Consider the following 20,704-nt stretch of genomic DNA (forward strand, 5'->3'; position numbering starts at 1 on the left):
ATGGGTTTGAAAATTTCTAAAATAGTATGTCTACCATTATGCTATAAGTGTTAATGGGTATAAACTGGTTGTGAAGAAGAATATAATACAATGCCAACTCCATAAGATGACTCAGGAAAGTGGATTCACATTTCAACAAAAGAAATTTGTGCTGGTACCAGCTAAGTATGCTATTTTTTAAAAAATAAATTGATAATTTAAAAATATGTTAATGGAGGTAAATTGATCTTTAATATAAATTCACTGGTCAGAATATTAGTTACTTCTCAGGGAAATGCAGTGATTGGAAGGGGATACAACAGAAATTTCCAGGTCCCTAATAATATTCTGTAAAATTTCATTCAGCTGTACTTTACAATTTGTGTGGTTTATATGTGCATAGTGTGCATATGCATATATTTATTTTCAAAAGATTGAGTTAATATGATAAAAGATTTAAGTGAGATTTTTAATCAAGCTTGTCTCATTTCCATGATGGCATCTTGATAACTCTGTATTCTTTTATTCTATTTTCAACCTCTATGTTTTTGTAGCTTATCCAATTCTGAGTAGACAATAACCTAGTTTAGCACATTTGTTGAATTGAAAAAAATCAATAAAAAAAAAACAGAGTAGCAAATCTTTCCAGACATGATAAGTTCATAAATCATTGCAGTCTATCTGCCCCATGAGACAGTGGATCAGTGATAAGAACCACGTATACCTGAGTTCAGTAAAAGTGGTTTTATTGCACCTAAATAGTTCAAGGTCTTTCTCCTTCCTTTGTAAATGAGAGTAAAATACCAAGAGCCTGTTCATAAGAATTGAGAATTTCAAGACATTTTAGATATGATTAGTGTTAAACTTTTCATTTTATATATGAGCAAAGAGTAGCTAAAAGTTAAATGACTTGTTTAAGAACTCTCCTCATACACATTAGTGTTAGAAATAGAATCAGACAAATTCCCAAATTAGCATACTTTCTTTCTCTGGACTTTCTCCTCTCCTCCTCCTATCCCTAAAAAAACTCTTTTACAAATAAATATATTTATTTGAGCATATAGGTACATTTTTATGCATTTACACCAAATTTTTCTTTGATATTAAAAAGCTTCTTTTGCCATGGAATTTCCCTACTACTCTCTACATAAACCATCTAAAATTGCTTTGAGCCATTTCAGCTGTTAGAATACACTATGACCATTAAGTTTTGCCTCATTTCTTTATTTAACATTATTGAGGTTATACTCTAGGCCATACAATACAGTTGCTACTTGGTGCTCAGAAATAAGCAGAGTAATCATATACACCATTGTAGTACCCTAGATTAATTAATAATTTAAAATAATTATCCTCGAAGGATAGGGAAAGTATAGGAACCATGCATGTATGATTTTATCAAAATGAACCCAACTTACATATAATTATAATGCACTAATAAAAAAGAAAAAAGCAATTATCCTACAATCAAGTGCACATAATAAAGAATATGACTCCATTATTTTATTTACATTAAGAGTGTCAAGCTGACAGCTTTCAAGATCTACCACTTCTTTCCCTTCTGACCTACATCTGGGGAAAGGAGATGGGAAACCCCAAATGTTCCCTTCTTTAGTCACACACACACACACACACACACACACACACACACACACACACACACCAGCAGCAGCAGTAAGAAAAAAACATGGACCTAATTTTTAGCAACTATTCAATTATTGCAGAAAACTTATTAAATGCCTTCTATATGTTAGAGATCATATTATATATTGCCAATTAAAAAGTAAGAAAGACAAGACCTGCTCTTGCTAAACTTTCAGAAGACAGGAGAGAATTAAACAAATCGTTATAGTAGAATGGGTGTTATGTCAGATATGTACAGAGAACCATTGGCGCTCTTATGTCTAAGGTGACAAGCCAACTTTAGGGAGTCATACTAGGCTTCCTGGAGAAAGTGATACTTAGATCAGAACATAAAGTGAAAGAAGTAGGATAAGAAAGAAAATGACTAATTCCTAATATTTCTTCTCCTCTTCACCACTCCCCAGGCCCAAAAGAGTTGATTTATGCTTAGAAAAATTCCAATGCAATGTAGTAAATGGCTTTCCTGGGCTGGGAAAGGAATTCAGAAGAAAAGGAACTGAGAAACTCCTAGTAGGAAAATGAAGAAAAATAAGTTGAATATAATTTTTAAAATGGTACTTTTTAGTACTGTCATCAAAATGGGATTGGGTAGGTGGCTCCAAGTTCTGATCTGTTATACAGTAAAGTTATAATCAACTTTGTCAGATCTCTAAATAATAGGCAAAGTTTTATTAAAACCCAAAATAAGAATGTTGACTCAAGTTTTCAAAAGCCATTTCCAAAATACTGGAAGACCTTGTAGCTTTTTTATTTCTCTTTAACAAATCCTCTCCCTAGTATGACATCAATCTAAAATAGAAAAAAATTAATAATTATAGAAAGTAATCTCTTTTCATAATGTTTGACTTTTTAGTTGAAAAGTAACTTCTCAATGTACACATAAGCACAAATACAGTTTATAGAGCATTTGTAATATAAAATACATGCCAATTCCTAAAAATTTATATAAACTATTTCAGAGATCACTAATCCAGTAGAGGATGATGATTAAATAAAATACATTAGGAGGCATCAAGTTCTCAGAGAATTTCTTCACAAGGTCTTAAAGTCAAGACACTGAAAGGAATATTCTAAGTTTCAATATTATTCTTCCTTTAAAAGAAAGAATTAATGTCCAGGTCATCACTTTGAAATAATATTATAAAAATCTATAATCAGATCAATTCCTAAAATGTTTCTAAATATGTGTTTGTCCTAATATCCCCTAGAAAATGGGTAAATTTAAAAATAGAATTATTCAATGGGATGGTATCAAACTAAAAAGCTTCTTCACAGCAGAAGAGAGAGCCTACAGAATGGGAGAAAATCTTTGCCAGCTGCATCTCAGAGCATTAATCTCCAGGTTGTACAAAGAACTCAAAAAACCTTAACAACAGAAACAACAAATAACCCAATCAATCAATAAATGGGCAAAGGAACTGAATAGATACTTCAAAGAAGAAGAAATATAAAGGTCAAAAATTATATGAAAAAAATGTTCAACATCTCTAGCAATTAGATAAATGCAAATTAAAACTTCATTGAGAATTCATCTCACTCCAGTCAGAATAGCAATTATCAAGAATACAAGTAACAACAAATGTTGGTGAGGATGTGAGGAAAATGGAAAACTATACAATACTGGTGAGACTGCAAATTGGTGCAACCCCTTTGGAAAGTAGTATGGAAATTCCTCAAAAAAGTAGGAATGGAACCACAACTTGATCCAGTTATCACACTCCTTAGCATATATCCCAAAAGTTTAAAATCAGCATATTACCGTGACACAGCCACATCAATGTTTATAGCAGCACAATTCACAATAGCTAAGCTATGAAGCCAAGCAAGGTGCCAATCAACAGATGATGGATAAAGAAATACTCAAGCCATAAGGAAGAATGAAATTATGGTACTTGCCAGTAAATGGATAGAACTGGAGACTATCATGCTGAGTGAAATAAGCCAATTCCAAAAAACAAAAGGCCCAGTGTTCTCTGTGAAGGGGGTGAAGGAAGAATAGAAGTTCACTGGAATAGACAAAAGGGAATGAAGGGAAGGGAGGAAAGTTGGGATACAAAAGATAGTAGAGTGAATCAGACATAAATGTTTACATTTGTATATGAATATTTGACCAGTGTAATTGTACATCATGCATAACCACAAGAATGGAATCCTGATTAGACTGTTATACTCCATGTATGTATAATATGTCAAAATATGCTCTACTAAAAAGAAAAAAATTATAAAATAAATATATAGTTATTGATTTTTTGTTATAAATTGTAATAAATTATTTACATGTTATTATTTGAAATACAGAGCTTTTTAAAATTTTCAGTGTTATCCTACTCATTTACATTCCTTGTTCTTTTTACTCTAGAAATATGTTTTGATACATTTGTAAAAATTGTTTAAGACATTTCTCTTGAAAGTAACATTTACTGAATTCCAACATGGCGGCGGGCGCGGAGAGATCAAGTCTCTGACCTCTTCAGCTGTGCAGGCATAGGGAGTCGAAAACAACCTAAATCTGTTTGCTCAGGATCACTAGGCAATGCTGAGCTGACGTGGATCTGGGGCGAACAGTCTGGGCCTCTCAGAACACACTCTGAGCCCGGATCGGCTGAATTCAAGCTCCCGCTCGCCTGCTTCCCGCAGACAAACAGCTGTGACTCAGCACTAATCCATCCGGCTGAAACAACTGGTCAGCCCTTCTCATCCTACGGAGGTAAATGCCTACCGAGCCTTCATAGGTAGTGGCCACAGGTTTGAAATGGGGCTTGGGAGAGACAGTAAGGACCCACCCGTTGCATTGGTCGCCCGGCAAAGGGAAACGAACTGTCGCCATTTGCAAGAGACACCACCATGACAGAGAACTGACGTCATCAGACTGCGGCGGAGGAGATAACTTCATTGAAACCTGCGGCTACAGGTGTGTAATTCCCTAGCCTTCCCTCTCCACACATCGGGAAATCTTAAGGGCCCCTCCCAGCTCTCCCGTGAGCGCAATAGCCAGCCCGAGGGAATCAGAGGTGGCGCGAAACCCGCGGCGCAGAACTACCGCTCCCACCAGGGCTGACTGCTGAGGTCTCTTGCACCAGCTACTGGGGGCGTGGCTACGGGAGGGCAAGTAAAATTCGCTGAGGATTCTCAGCCCCAAGCCCTACAAACTTAGGGTCTGAGGGAATGGCAAACTGGAAGAGTGTGCCCAGTCATTCATGAAAACAGGGCTCCTGGGAGCAGCAGACCTGGCGTGTAGCCAGTATTGTGGTGAGCGGCACCCGTGAGAGGGGCCTGGCTATAGGAAAAGTGGGAAGTGACTAGACACAAGAGGAGGCCCTAGGCACTCAGGATTGGAGACTCGCCCAGTCTGGGAGGAGCTGCTGCACAGTGATTGGTTCCCGCATATTGACAGGAGAAATTTGGCCTGGTGGGCACAGTGCCACCTAAAGGAAGAGAAGTTAATAAAACTCTAAGACTGCATTTATTACTTTTTTTTTCCTTTTTTTCTTTTCTCTTTTTTTTTTTTTTTGATTTGGGTTTTTCTTTCATTTACATTTTTCTTTCTTGTTGTTTTTTAAAATTTTTTTTACAATTTTTTTTAAATTTTTTTATTCTGGGCTGGGAATGTGGCTCAAGCGGTAGCGCGCTCGCCTGGCATGCGTGCGGCCCGGGTTCGATCCTCAGCACCACGTACCAACAAAGATGTTGTGTCCGCCGAGAACTAAAAAATAAATAAATAAATATTAAAAATTCTCTCTCTCTCTCTCTCTCTCTCTCTCTCACTCTCTCTTTAAAAAAAAATTTTTTTCTTCTAATTTTAATTTTAATTTTTTTTTCTTTTTTTCTTTCCTACTTTTTTCTTCTTTTGTCTTTTCATTTCTCTTATCCCCCCTTCCTTGATTTCTACCTGCTTACTCTCATTCTCTTTAGTGACTTCTTCCCTTCCCTTCTAATACCTTTCCTCCCAAGCATCAAATAAATTTATAGGAGTAAACAGTAACTCAGCAGTCAAACAGAACAACAAGTAACATGAGCAGCTTCAAAAAGCAAGGAAGAAAAGGAGTACAAACAATGCAGGACAGCCTAAATATTCACGAGGACCTAGAGTCATCAGAAAAATGGTCATATAAAGAACTCAAGGAACACCTTAGACAGATGGAATGGAACCTTAAAGAGGATACAAGACAGCAAATTCAAGCAGTGAAAGAACACTTTGAGAATGAATTACATAAACAGATAAAAGAAGAAGTTAAGCATATTTATCAGGAGATACAGATTATAAAAAATAATCAAACAATAATTCTAGAAATGATGGAAACGATAAACCAAATTAAAAACTCAATTGAGAGTATCACTAACAGATTGGAGCAAATAGAAGCCAGAATGTCAGATAATGAAGACAAAATATATCATCTTGAAAACAGTCTAGCCAACTCAGAAAGGCTGGTAAAAAATCACGAGAAAAACATCCAAGAGTTATGGGATAACATAAAAAAACCAAAGTTAAGAGTCATCGGGATAGAAGAAGGTACAGAGATTCAAACCAAGGGAATGAGTAACCTGCTGAATGAAATAATTACAGAAAACTTTCCAGAAATAAAAAAGGAAACAGATATACAAATTGAAGATGCATACAGGACACCGAGCACACAAAATCACTGTAGACCAACGCCAAGACACATTGTTATGAAGATGTTCAATATGCAGAACAAAGAGAAAATATTAAAAGCTACAAAAGAAAGGAGACAGATTACATTCAGGGGTAAACCAATAAGGTTAACAACAGATTTTTCATCACAGACACTGAAAGCAAGAAGGTCATGGAACAATGTATTTCAAACACTGAAAGACAATGGATGCCAACCAAGAATTCTGTATCCAGCAAAATTAAGCTTCAGGTATGACAACGAAATAAAAATCTTTCATGATAAACAAAAGTTAAAAGAATTTGCAGCCAGAAAACCAGCACTGCAAAGCATTTTGAGCAAAACACTACACGAGGAAGAAATGAAAAACAATAACCAAAACCATCAGTGGGAAGTGCCTCAGTAAAGACAGAGGGCGAGGGAAAAGATAATCATGGAGAAACAAACTAATTTTTTTTTAAAAAAGGATAAATAATCAAACATGGATGGAAGTACAAACCATATATCAATAGTAACTCTGAATGTTAATGGCTTAAACTCTCCAATAAAGCGACATAGGCTGGTATCATGGATTAAAAAAACAAACCCAACAATAAGCTGCCTCCAGGAGACACATCTGATTGGAAAAGACATACACAGGCTGAAGGTGAAAGGATGGGAAAAAATATACCACGCACACGGTCCTCATAAGCAAGCAGGGGTGGCCATCTTCATATCAAATAAAATCGACTTCAAGACTAAGTTAATCAAAAGGGATAAAGAAGGACATTATATACTGTTAAAAGGAACCATTCACCAACAAGACATAACAATTATCAATATTTATGCACCAAATAATGGTGCTGCGACATTCATAAAACAAATTCTCCTCAAGTTCAAGAATCAAATAGACCAAAACACAATAATTATGGGTGACTTCAACACACCTCTCTCACCATTGGACAGATCCTCCAAACAAAAGTTGAATAAAGAAACTATAGAACTCAATATCACAATCAATAACCTAGACTTAACTGACATATATAGAATATATCAACCATCATCAAATGGATATACTTTTTTCTCAGCAGCACATGGATCCTTCTCAAAAATAGACCATATATTATGCCATAGGGCAACCCTCAGTAAATATAAAGGGGTGGAGATAATACCTTGCATTTTATCTGATCATAATGGAATGAAACTGGAAATCAATGATAAAAGAAGAAAGGAAAAATCCTACATCACATGGAAAATGAACAATATGTTACTGAATGATCAATGGGTTACAGAAGACATAAAGGAGGAAATCAAAAAATTCTTAGAGATAAATGAAAATACAGACACAACATATCGGAATCTATGGGACACAATGAAAGCAGTTTTAAGAGGAAAATTCATCGCCTGGTGGTCATTCCTCAAAAAAAGAAAAAACCAACAAATAAATGAGCTCACACTTCATCTCAAAGCCCTAAAAAAGGAAGAGCAAAACAACAGCAAATGTAGCAGAAGGCAAGAAATAATTAAAATCAGAGTGGAAATCAGTGAAATTGAAACAAAAGAAACTATTGAAAAATTAACAAAACTAAAGGTTGGTTCTTCGAAAAAATAAATAAGATCGACAGACCTTTAGCCATGCTAACGAAGAGAAGAAGAGAGAGAACTCAAATTACTAACATACGGGATGAAAAAGGCAATATTACAAACGATGCTACAGAAATACAGAAGACAATTAGAAATTATTTTGAAAACCTATATTCCAATAAAATAGAAGATAGTGAAGACATTGATAAATTCCTTAAGTCATATGATTTTCCCAGACTGAGTCAGGAGGATACACACAATTTGAACAGTCCAATATCAATGGATGAAATTGAAGAAGCCATCAAAAGACTACCAACCAAGAACAGCCCAGGACCGGATGGGTATACAGCGGAGTTTTACAAAACCTTTAAAGAAGAATTAATACCAATACTTTTCAAGTTATTTCAGGAAATAGAAAAAGAGGGAGCTCTTCCAAATTCATTCTATGAGGCCAACATCACCCTGATTCCGAAACCAGACAAAGACACCTAAAAGAAAGAAAACTACAGACCAATATCTCTAATGAACCTAGATGCAAAAATCCTCAATAAAATTCTGGCCAATCGAATACAAAAACACATCAAAAAAATTGTGCACCATGATCAAGTAGGATTCATCCCTGGGATGCAAGGATGGTTCAATATACGGAAATCAATAAATGTTATTCACCACATCAATAGACTTAAAGTTAAGAACCATATGATCATCTCGATAGATGCAGAGAAAGCATTCGACAAAGTACAGCATCCCTTTATGTTCAAAACATTAGAAAAACTAGGGATAACAGGAACTTACCTTGACATTGTAAAAGCTATCTATGCTAAGCCTCAGGCTAGCATCATTCTGAATGGACAAAAGTTAAAGGCATTCCCTCTAAAATCCGGAACAAGACAGGGATGCCCTCTATCACCACTTCTATTCAATATAGTTCTCGAAACACTGGCCAGAGCAATTAGACAGACGAAAGAAATTAAAGGCATAAAAATAGGAAAAGAAGAACTTAAATTATCACTATTTGCAGATGACATGATTCTATACCTAGAAGACCCAAAAGGGGCTACAAAGAAACTACTAGAACTAATAAATGAATTCAGCAAAGTGGCAGGATATAAAATCAACACGCATAAATCAAAGGCATTCCTGTATATCAGCGACAAAACTTCTGAAACGGAAATGAGGAAAAACACTCCATTCACAATATCCTCAAAAAAAATAAAATACTTGGGAATCAACCTAACAAAAGAGGTGAAAGATTTATACAATGAAAACTACAGAACCCTAAAGAGAGAAGTAGAAGAAGATCTTAGAAGATGGAAAAATAGACCCTGTTCATGGATAGGCAGAACTAACATCATCAAAATGGCGATATTACCAAAAGTTCTCTATAGGTTTAATGCAATGCCAATCAAAATCCCAATGGCATTTCTTGTAGAAATAGATAAAGCAATCATGAAATTCATATGGAAAAATAAAAGACCCAGAATAGCAAAAGCAATTCTAAGTAGGAAGTGTGAATCAGGCGGTATAGCGATACCAGATTTCAAACTATATTACAGAGCAATAGTGACAAAAACAGCATGGTACTGGTACCAAAACAGGCAGGTGGACCAATGGTATAGAATAGAGGACACAGAGACTAATCCACAAAGTTACAACTATCTTATATTTGATAAAGAGGCTAGAAGCATGCAATGGAGGAAGGATAGCATCTTCAACAAATGGTGTTGGGAAAACTGGAAATCCATATGCAACAAAATGAAACTGAATCCCTTTCTCTCGCCATGCACAAAAGTTAACTCAAAATGGATCAAGGAGCTTGATATCAAATCAGAGACTCTGCGCCTGATAGAAGAAAAAGTTGGCTCCGATCTACATATAGTGGGGTCGGGCTCCAAATTCCTTAATAGGACACCCATAGCACAAGAGTTAATAACAAGAATCAACAAATGGGACTTAATTAAATTTAAAAGTTTTTTCTCAGCAAGAGAAACAATAAGAGAGGTAAATATGGAGCCTACATCCTGGGAACAAATTTTTACTCCTCACACTTCAGATAGAGCCCTAATATCCAGAGTATACAAAGAACTCAAAATATTAGACAATAAGATAACAAATAACCCAATCAACAAATGGGCCAAGGACCTGAACAGACACTTCTCAGAGGAGGATATACAATCAATCAACAAGTACATGAAAAAATGCTCACCATCTCTAGCAGTCAGAGAAATGCAAATCAAAACCACCCTAAGATACCATCTCACTCCAGTAAGATTGGCAGCCACTATGAAGTCAAACAACAACAAGTGCTGGCAAGGATGTGGAGAAAAGGGTACACTTGTATATTGCTGGTGGGACTGCAAATTGGTGCGGCCAATTTGGAAAGCAGTTTGGAGATTCCTGGGAAAGCTGGGAATGGAACTACCATTTGACCCAGCTATTGCCCTTCTCGGACTATTCCCTGAAGACCTTAAAAGAGCATGCTACAGGGATACTGCCACATCGATGTTCATAGCAGCACAATTCACAATAGCTAGACTGTGGAACCAACCCAGATGCCCTTCAATAGATGAATGGATAAAAAAAATGTGGCATCTATACACAATAGAGTACTATGCAGCAATAAAAAATGACAAAATCATAGAATTTGCAGGGAAATGGATGGCACTAGAGCAGATTATGCTTAGTGAAGCTAGCCAATCCCTAAAAAAACAAATACCAAATGTCTTCTTTGATATAATGAGAGCATCTATGAACAGAGAAGGGAGGAAGAGCAGGAAGAAAAGATTAACATTAAACAGAGACATGAGATGTGAGGGAAAGGGAGAGAAAAGGGAAATTGCATGGAAATGAAGGGAGACCCTCATTGCTATACAAAATTACATATAAGAGGTTGTGAGGGGAATGGGAAAATAAATAAGGAGAGAAATGAATTACAGTAGATGGGGTAGAGAGAGAAGATGGGAGGGGAGGGGAGGGGGATAGTAGGGGATAGGAAAGGTAGCAGAATACAACAATTACTAATAGGGCATTATGTAAAATTGTGGATGTGTAACCGACGTGATTCTGCAATCTGCATTTGGGGTAAAATTGGGAGTTCTTAACCCACTTCAATCTAATGTATGAAATATGATATGTCAAGAGCTTTGTAATGTTGTGAACAACCAATAAAAAAAAAAAAAAAAACAAAACCAGAAATAACCCAAATGTCCTGCAAGGAATAAATGGATAAACAAAATGTAAAAAAAAAAAAAAAAAAGTAACATTTATTTAAATAATGGACAACATACTTCTATATATTACAAGATATTTGAGGAAAATCCATATCAGCAAAATCATATTACCATTGGATCTCTTTCTCTTTTCGAATTTATTTCTTCTATGTATCTTTGATTCTTATTTACAGGAGGTAATAAAATTTTGCAAAGCTATTTCATAAGATAATTAAAAATAACAATTATAAATTTATTAATGATAGTAAAAAGGCATAAGAAGAAGTTTGAGAAATACATAACCCTTTTATTTTTATTTTATAAAGAATCTTTGCAATAGTTTTTGTTTTTTACTTTGGTGGTCCAGTGAATTTGGCAGGACAACAATGAAAAATTAACTTGATTCAATCATTTTTCACCCCAGTAATAAATTCACAATTGCTTTAGGATGTAAAGCATGTGTTCTATGAAGGACTCATGGACAAATGCATTTATGATTTTCTACTCTGTCACAAGTTGGACTTAGATTAAATTATACCACTATAATTTATGGTCCTCTAGTGTGTAGACAGCAAATCATGGAACTTTTCAGCCTTCATAATCATGCGAGCCAATTCCTATAATACATATAGACATATAGATATCTTCTATAGGTTCTGTTTCTCTAGAGAACCCAAAGTAATAAGATTTTTATACTAAAAGTGGTTCCAGAAAAACAGAATTTTAAGAATCAGTTTTCTGAATTAGTTCTCAAATTTCTGGATTGAATTATCTAGCTTGATTGTATTTAAGGAAGTTAATTACTCTTTTTGTAGTAGTAAAGCACTGATGGATATAGACTAAACTACTTATAGAGATACACAAAAAAATCTTCATTGAATACTCCTAATAAGCCCTTTGTAACAATTAAGTAACTGAGTGACCCTCTGTATGATAGTCTTGAACATTTTTGGAAAACTAAAGATATATAATAGCTCATCACTTCTAATGTTGTTAGACAAGGTAGTGGGAAGTAAGATATTCAAATTCCCAGCTCAAGCACTGCAAAAATGACCTATGAACATCTAGGCATGCCCTGAAGGAGAGCCTTCTGTTGTGTAGCCCCAGAGCTGTAATTGCTGAAAAACAAATTTAGAATCCCATCCTGCAGATTAGCAGAATTACAACAAAAGTTGAACTTGCAGCTTTATATAATGTGTACTGTTAAAGTGAAGGCATTGAATTGTAAGTGGTATCTTGTAAATTGGGATGGGAATATGTGAGAAGATCCTGATGGGTCTGAAAATATTGTAAAGTATGATGACTAAAAGGGGATATATTGTATTGTCAAAAAATTTTATAGTTGATATTAAATGACTTCACCACAAAAATGATAACTATGAGAGGCAAAGCATATTTAACCATTTTACAATGTAAGTGTACTTCAAAACATGTTGTATATGATAAATTTACATAACTTATGTTATTTTAAGCAACATAAATACATTTTAAAAACAAAGAAAGAAAGTAAGTTCCTATGTTTCATGTTTCAGAAATTATCCATGAATCCATGGAAACATTTTACACAGTCTCCTTGAAAATAATATGAATACTTGCTTTTCAGCATAATGAGGATGATATGGAACAAAGTACTTCTAACAATATTAACTGGAAAATAGGTCAATCTTCAAATCTAATGCTATTATTTAGTTAAAATATAATTTCAAAAAACTCATGTATTTAAAATAAAATAAAATACTGCTTATTGACACATTGCTAAAACAAATATTTGCTAATAATGGGAAAGAACATCAATTTCTAATTCTTGAAGCTATAAAATCACTAATATTATCTAGTTAAATGTCATGGGAATCCAGCCAATATTTAGGACATAGACATTTTAGTAATAAATAATGTTGATGAGTTTATAAAAAAGTCAATAAGCAATCGTGATCCCAAATTCTGATTTTCTAATATTCCTCTAAGTAGCTCCAGACCATCATGATATTTACAATCAATATTTTTACTTTAATTAAAAGTAACTATCACTAATCAACATATGGAAAGGAGGAAGAAATAAGTAAAGAAAGGGAGCCTTATCAAATAAATACAGATAGATTCTTTTTTATATTACAAACATATGTAACTATATATTGCATTTATATAATTGCATATATAATAAAAATTATGACTCTGAACAGGACTTTCAAGTGTGCACGATTTGGGCAATTAGTAGAGCCACACTACTGCATGAAAACAACCTGTTAGACACTCTGCTCTTTTTTGAGTAAAAGACAGACCAGTTTTGCCAAAGGGAATTTTTTGACTCATTTGATATGTGGTATTCATTATAGTTGGTTTTATTTAAACACCATAAAAAGAACTTGTTCACAGGCTCTCTTACTTTCTCCTTCCTCTCTAGGTGATTAACTAGGTTCATTTTAAAATGAAAGATATACTCTTGATATTTTAATGTAGGGCATCTATTCTTTTCAAATCTCAGAATGAAAGGTTTCAAGCTTCAGTTTCTCCATGAAAAGCTCTGAAATCTTCTTCTCCTTTGAAAGAAGAATAAATCCTACTTCCCTATTTGCTTTCTTCCTTCCCTTCATTAGCACTGAGCCTCTTTAACCTTTTCAGCCCAGAGTATATTTTGTCTCAGTCTAGGGCATTCAAAATTTGTACTTTATGAAGTAAAGAAAAAATAGTCCTTAATAATAAAAATAGAAGAGCTATGTTAGTAGTTCTTAAATCATATAAAATATTGATTCTATACAAGATTAGAAAGACTTCCTAGGATTTAGGGTTTCATGAAAGCCCATAAATAAAAATGTTTGGGGGACAGATTTACTAAAAGTTTTTATTATGATAGTAAATAAAAAGCATATATTGGTGCTAGATAATTAAAATTAAATAACATATATTTTAATTGTTTTATCAATGTTAGACAATCTTAAAACTTATCTATAAGGTAAAACGCACTTTTATACTCTGTCAGCTTATATACAAAGAAAAAGCAATCATAATTCCAACTAATGTTAGTTGACTTATTGTTCTTAATTCAAGTCTATTAACTTTCTCATGCTAGGATGGGAGGGAAAACAAAGATTAAACTAACAATAAAAGCTATAGTTTTGTGTGTATGTATGTGGTGTGTATGAGAGAACACAAACATAAGAACACAGTTTGTAGGAAAAGGCAAAAATAAGGGATAAATCTTCAAATAGTAAATACATAGAAAACAAGTTGTCTGTACTACAATTAACTATCAGTTTCCTTTCATTTACAAATGCAGTGGAGTATATTTTGAACTTACTTAATTTAAATTGAGGAAAGTACATCCATCTTAGAAAACTTATATTTGCAAAGTGTGTTCGCTTAAAAAATTTAGCAAATGTTGTTAAATGAAGAAAATAAAAATTATCTCAACATCTATAAGTGTTTTTATCTCATCTTGTACTATACTTGTGTGTGTGTATGCATATATGTACATAGGCACACATGTATAAACATGTGCATTACATACTTATATACTTTATAGGTATAATGTATATACTTGTATGTTTATATATTCAAATATAAAAACATGTATTTGTATATTTTAAAATTCACATTCATTGTGATATTTTTCTATATTTTACTTAATATTAGATGTGATTTATTGATTTTCACATTAAATACTTTTTAGAGATGGGATTTTTATTAATTCTTGATATAATAGAATCCTTTATGAAGATATATTTCAAGTGTTGATGGAGTAAACAAGTTAAAGTTTTTCAACTATCCATGGTGTTGATTCCAAGGGAAAGAAAGCAGAGAATTGTTCTTGATTCATAGATTCAAATGCACAAAGATCTCTATCAAGTTGTTGGAGCCATGAATCATGGTTATCTGTAGGAATAAATGACGTGAAAACTGAGAATTGCAACACTGAGAGTTTAGTAAATTCTGTTCTTTCTACAAGGATAAGCAAAGTCCTGGAAACTCAAATGTGGAACACAAGGATCTGGATTAACAGTGGGCCATATTCATCTGAGGGATGTGTAAAACCATTTGTCTTCAGCTATAGAGAATGTGGCAGGATGCTAGGGGTGTAGCTCAGTGGCAAGTACTTGCTAGTGTATACAAGGTCTTGGGTTAGATCCCTAGCTTTGCCTAAATGAAGGCAATAACAGAAAGGGAAAAATCAGAGTCCATTCTCATCACACTTTGTCAAAGATTGGACTATTACAATCTTGAATTGCATAAAGCCCAGAGGTCAGAATCATTCAGGAGAAAGAATTTCCAACAGAGTAGAATGTTGTTATGCAAGTTAATCACATATAGGACTTTTGACCTCATTTTAATGTAAAAAACAAAAGATATATGATGATATTTCCCCTGAATTTAGTGAACAGTTCAGAAAACTTACTGTATCAGTTCTCTAATTTGCTAATTTTCTCTACCAGTTTGAATGAATTGATAGGAACATGCCCTTCAAAGATTCATCCACCCTGTGACCCCTTCTCCACTTTCTCTGCTTCCTGGCCTCCACAAGTTGAGCAACACTCCTCTACCATACCCTTTTGTCATGATGTTCTGCCTCAACTTGGTTTCAGAGCACTGGACTCAGCCAACTATGGACTAAATTTCTTAAACCATGAGCCAAAATAATCTTTTTTGCCTCCAAGTTGTTCTTGTTGGGTATTTTGGTCACAGTGGTGCAAATTGGACTAACTCAAAATTTGGTATAAGGAATGGGGTTGTTGTTGTGACTAACCTGACCATGTGGTCCAGAAGCCTTTGGAAATGATTTTGAAAAAATTGGAGATACATGCTGGAAAAGTTTTAAAATGTTCGAGTGGAGTTTAATGGGTGCTTCTGGTGAGTACTCGGAAGACCAGAATATAGATAGTAAAGACCATATTCATGATGATTCAGGGAGAAATTAAATCTCTATTGGGTCATTCATGTTGCATTCTAGCAAGAAACTCATCTCCATTTCTCTCATGTCCTGAAACATTATGTGAGGCTGATTTTAAAGGTGATGGACTAATTAATCTGGTGGAGAAAAGTTCAAGTCAGCATAGCATTCAGTAAGTGACATGGATTTTGCTGGAAGAGTTTAGCCAGGTTTACTATGAGAATTGGGAGCAGAAAACAGAGTTGAAGGTTTTATAAAATATTTCAGTATATTCAGAAAAAATGTATGTAAATCTAAGGCCAAGAAGTTATGCTGTTGAAGAGATTACAGCCATTAAAAAGATGCTAGGTGCTTTGCACAGAGGTGATAGAAAAGAAGGCTGAGGGCATCTCAAGAATTTGCAAGACCATACCCATTGCAGGCTCAAGGATATAACAGAAAAAAATTCCTTTGAGAATTAATCTGAGGGTACCCTGATTTCACAGGGGTACCTATGAAGTCATTTCACTGTGATGAGCCTAACAGACACTTAGACACCATTGCAATAGAATAAAATAAATATAAGTTCTTACCTATCTAATTAAGTATATAATTAAGTAAATTTAGAAATGAGGAGGGAATAGTTCTTCCTTATAATTAAAATATAATTAATAACTGTAAAGGGTATGATGGGAATAAAAAAAAATTGACCATTTGTGACACATCATCATAGTTCTTAAAGGCAGGAGTTATTAATAAAGCTAAAATTAGTGTAGGAAAATGAAACAGGAAGCAGAATACTTACAGTCTCAAATTATGTACCCCCAAAATGCTTATTAAGTACAAATAGAAAAATGTAACTATGCAGCTATCACTCTAACCAAGTTTCCAATGCTAATATCACCCAATAACAAGATACAGGGATTTTTTTTTAATTTCCTTAAACAATGCACTGAGAAGGTCATAGCATCACTCATGTATTTTGGTTGAGTAATGCATAATCTCAGTCTCACCATGAAAATATGTCAAACAAGGACATGCTACAAAGGACTCTCTCTAAACTCAGATCATAAAAGACTGAGGAACTATCTATCTTACATTGGAGAAGAGATATGAAGATATGGCAAATAACTTAAATAAGTGACCTTGGAGAATAGGACAACTGGCAGTATGTGAACATGGTCTATAAATTAGTTCATAGTATTACACCAATGTAAATATTTTGGTTTCAATGGTTTGCTCTGGTTTGCGCAATCTTAATATTTGCAGAAGCTATGTAAAGGCTATATGAGATGCATGCTACCCATGTTTTAAGTTTTTGGTAATTTAAACTTGAAAATAGTTTAGTAAAAACTTTAGTTTGGAAATTTCTGAGACTTTTAACTTTATTATGAAGTAAAGCTCCTTGTTTAGGAATATTACTGATTCAAAAAGGAAGATAAGATTTACAAAAGATCAATCCTAAAATTCCTAAGGTATAGAATGGGAAACAATTAACTTTGTCCACTTGAAGGTGTCACAGAATTGTCATAAGTGGGATGAATGAATTACTCAGATATATGAGTTGGAAAATCATGGCATCAGATAATTTACTCATTGCAAAGGCCTTTAGAGTTTACTTTTCTAACTTTATAGATTCATTTTCTATTAAAACTCTCAGATATAGGTAGTTCACAATTTTGAAATACAATCTATTTTATTGTTGAAAAATTATAATTGTTCAAATGTCCACCCTTTTATCAACTTAAACCTGACTTACTGGTCTAAAACATTTGGTTTGGAAAAGCCTAATGCTTTATTATAGGACAATTTCTCAAATATTTTAGAGCTCCTTTAGCTATTTCTTCTTATATTTTAGATTCCAGATGTTTTAGAGCATTGATCACTCTCTTTAGCATAACTTATTTGTCATACTGGGTACTTTAAACCTACTTGGGATTGTTTACTAGGATGCTCAGAAAATTCAGACATAAAATTTCTAATCAGCTGGTAAGTCTTCACCTAACATGATCTATGCACAACAATTGATATATAAAAGGAAAATTGCAAAGTATTTGATTCTTTAAGAGCTGGTGTATACTTATCTGGAATGTACAGGTAATATGAACTTTTTATCCACACATCATTATCATTGCCCTCATGTGATAATGCCTCATGTGGTAATACTTTATACCCTACTATGAACTAAGAAATTAACAACTTGAAAGGATTCTTTTATCCCAATATACATACATAACATAAATTTTCTCTATTCTTTGAATTTTTCTCATTTTTTTTATCAGTGGTAAGATAAACACATTCATCAACTTGTATCATGAACATCAAAGTAGACCACTTTGTTTTACCTTTTATATACATACCTTTGTGTTATTCATAAAGAAGGAATGATTGATAAAATACTCATTGCTATCTGAGAGCCAAGTCATGACTGCTTTGTTAGGCATAGTGAAGTTATTTTTTAAAGAAATTATATATTAAAATCTTAATGAAATTCAGACACTGATGTGTGCACAATACCACTAATGGTCTTTCTCACAATTTGTGTATTTCCATATGCAACCCTAGCAAGTGAAGATTAAGTCAGTGACAGACTTCTTTATTTTTAATATTTATTTTTTAGTTTTAGGTGGACACAATATCTTCATTCCATTTTTATGTGGTGCTTAGAATCAAACCCAGTCCCTCACGCATGCCAGACGAGTGTGGTACCACTTGAGCCACATCCCCAGCCCGACAGACTTCTTTTTATTTATATTTATAAAATTTCAAATTAATTTTTAAAAATCAATGTATTCCACTCAGTTAATTTAAAACACTATGAATTTTCATCTTTAAATAAAGTTGAGACCAGGTGTCAGTTGGGATTGTGTATTCTCATATGTTTTTTAAAAATAGTTATGAGTATCATCTTCTAAGTTCATGGAGTGTGATCCTTAACATAATCTCAAACTTGAAAACTAAAGAATAGTGTTGAACTTGTAATTGAAAATTATTTTTCAGGATGGATATTTCTTTATAATGAATTCCCACTGACCATAATATTTGTACTTTTAGTCTTTTTCCCCCCTGCTAAAAATAAGAAAAACTTCATGTTGACAATTCCAGAATCAACCACAAGGGGGCAAAAATGTATCATGCACAATGGAAGGGAAATTAGCAATAGTAAACCAGATCCAATGGAAAATAAAAATGGAAGTCAAATCAGTAATGGCATTAGTCCCATGTTAGAAAGAATAAAATGCCAATATATCCCTTCAATGATAAGATGTTTAATTTTTATTTTTATTTCATTTTCAGTGTCAGAGGGGGTAAATCTAAAAGTTGGAGTCAAGCGTAACAATAGAGATGAGTGAAGCCCTTGCCTTGAAATCACGGAAAGTTCTGTAATACTTACTCTACTCTGATACCTTTAAATTTTCAAAATATATTTTAAATTGTATGTATTTGTGGGGTACAGTGTAGTATATCAATATGGGACTACAACATGTAGTAATCTTCAGATCAAGGTAATTAGTATGTCCATCATTAAGGGTAGTTCTATAGAATACATTTCTGAAAAAACTTATTAAAATCAATCAATATGGAGGTTTCTCAAAGACTAGGCATGGAACCACTACATGCCCCAGCTATACCACTCTTCAGTATTTATTCTAAATAATTAAAGTAATCATACTATAGTGATACATGCATACTCAAGTTTATAGCAGCACAAGTCACAGTACCCAAACTATGGAATCAGCCTAAGTTTTCATTAATGGATGCATGGATAAAGAAAATGTAGTGTATATATATACAATGGAATTGTATTCAGCCATAAAGAAAAATGAAATTATGTCATTTGTGGGAAAATGGATAAAACTTGATACCATTATGTTAAGCAAAATAATTCAAACTCAGAAGGTGAAGGATATGTTTTCTCTCATATGTGGAAGCTAGAGAGGAATAGGAAAAACAAAGTTAGGGGGGAGGAATCTCATAAAATCAAGGAGAATAGTAGAGAAAAGGGACCAAGTGGTGGGTGGAGGCAGGAGGAGTGCTGGGGGGTTGACCAAATTATATTGTTATATTGTGAGCATGTATGAATATGTAACAACATACTCACATCATTATGTACAACTATATTACACCAATGAAAAAATGTGGAAAGAAAAAAGAAAAAAAAAAGCAGACAAAGTCACAATTAACATAGGAAGTTTTAACACAGTTTACTCCATAACTGATATATCAGGCAGTCAAAAGTCAACAAAGTAGAAAATATGTGAACAACTTCATGCTAATCATCAAGTCTAAACAATGCTCCGTACAAGTGCAGAACACATGTTCAAATAATGTGGGATATTTATAAAAATAGATCAATAAGACATGGATGAACTCAGAAATCATTGTGTTAATGTGAATTGAGCCAGCCACTGAAAAAGAAATGTAAAATTATCTTACATATACGTAGAATCTAAAAAAGTTGAAACTCACAGAAACAGAGTAGAATAGTTACAATAGAGGTTCCAGGGGCTGGACAGGATTTAGAGGAAGTATTGATAAAGTTACAAAATTTCAGTTACTTAGGAGGAATAAGTTCAAGAGATCTATTGTACAACATGGTAATTATAGTTAACAACAATATAGTACATTCTTAAAAATCACTAAGAGTAGATTTTAAGTGTTCTCACCATAATAAAATAATAAATACATGAGGAAATGCATGTTAATTAACTCAATTTAGCCATTCCATATGCATATATATTTCTTTTTATTTTAATTTTTTTTTCTGGTACTAGAGATTGATGACCCAGGGATGCTTTATCACTGAGCTACATCCCAGG

The 20,704-nt window shown here is 33.7% G+C and overlaps 1 long non-coding RNA gene across 1 annotated transcript in view; it reads right to left on the reverse strand.

The window, feature by feature from the left end:
* The window catches only part of LOC308633377, an 84,161-nt gene that overhangs the window by 54,359 nt on the left and 9,098 nt on the right, over positions 1-20,704 (reverse strand). The gene's annotated exons all lie outside the window — the stretch shown is intronic.

The sequence above is a fragment of the Spermophilus citellus genome (genome assembly GCF_964194105.1).
Source record: "Spermophilus citellus genome assembly, chromosome: 14".
NCBI classification, from domain to species: Eukaryota; Metazoa; Chordata; class Mammalia; order Rodentia; family Sciuridae; genus Spermophilus; species Spermophilus citellus.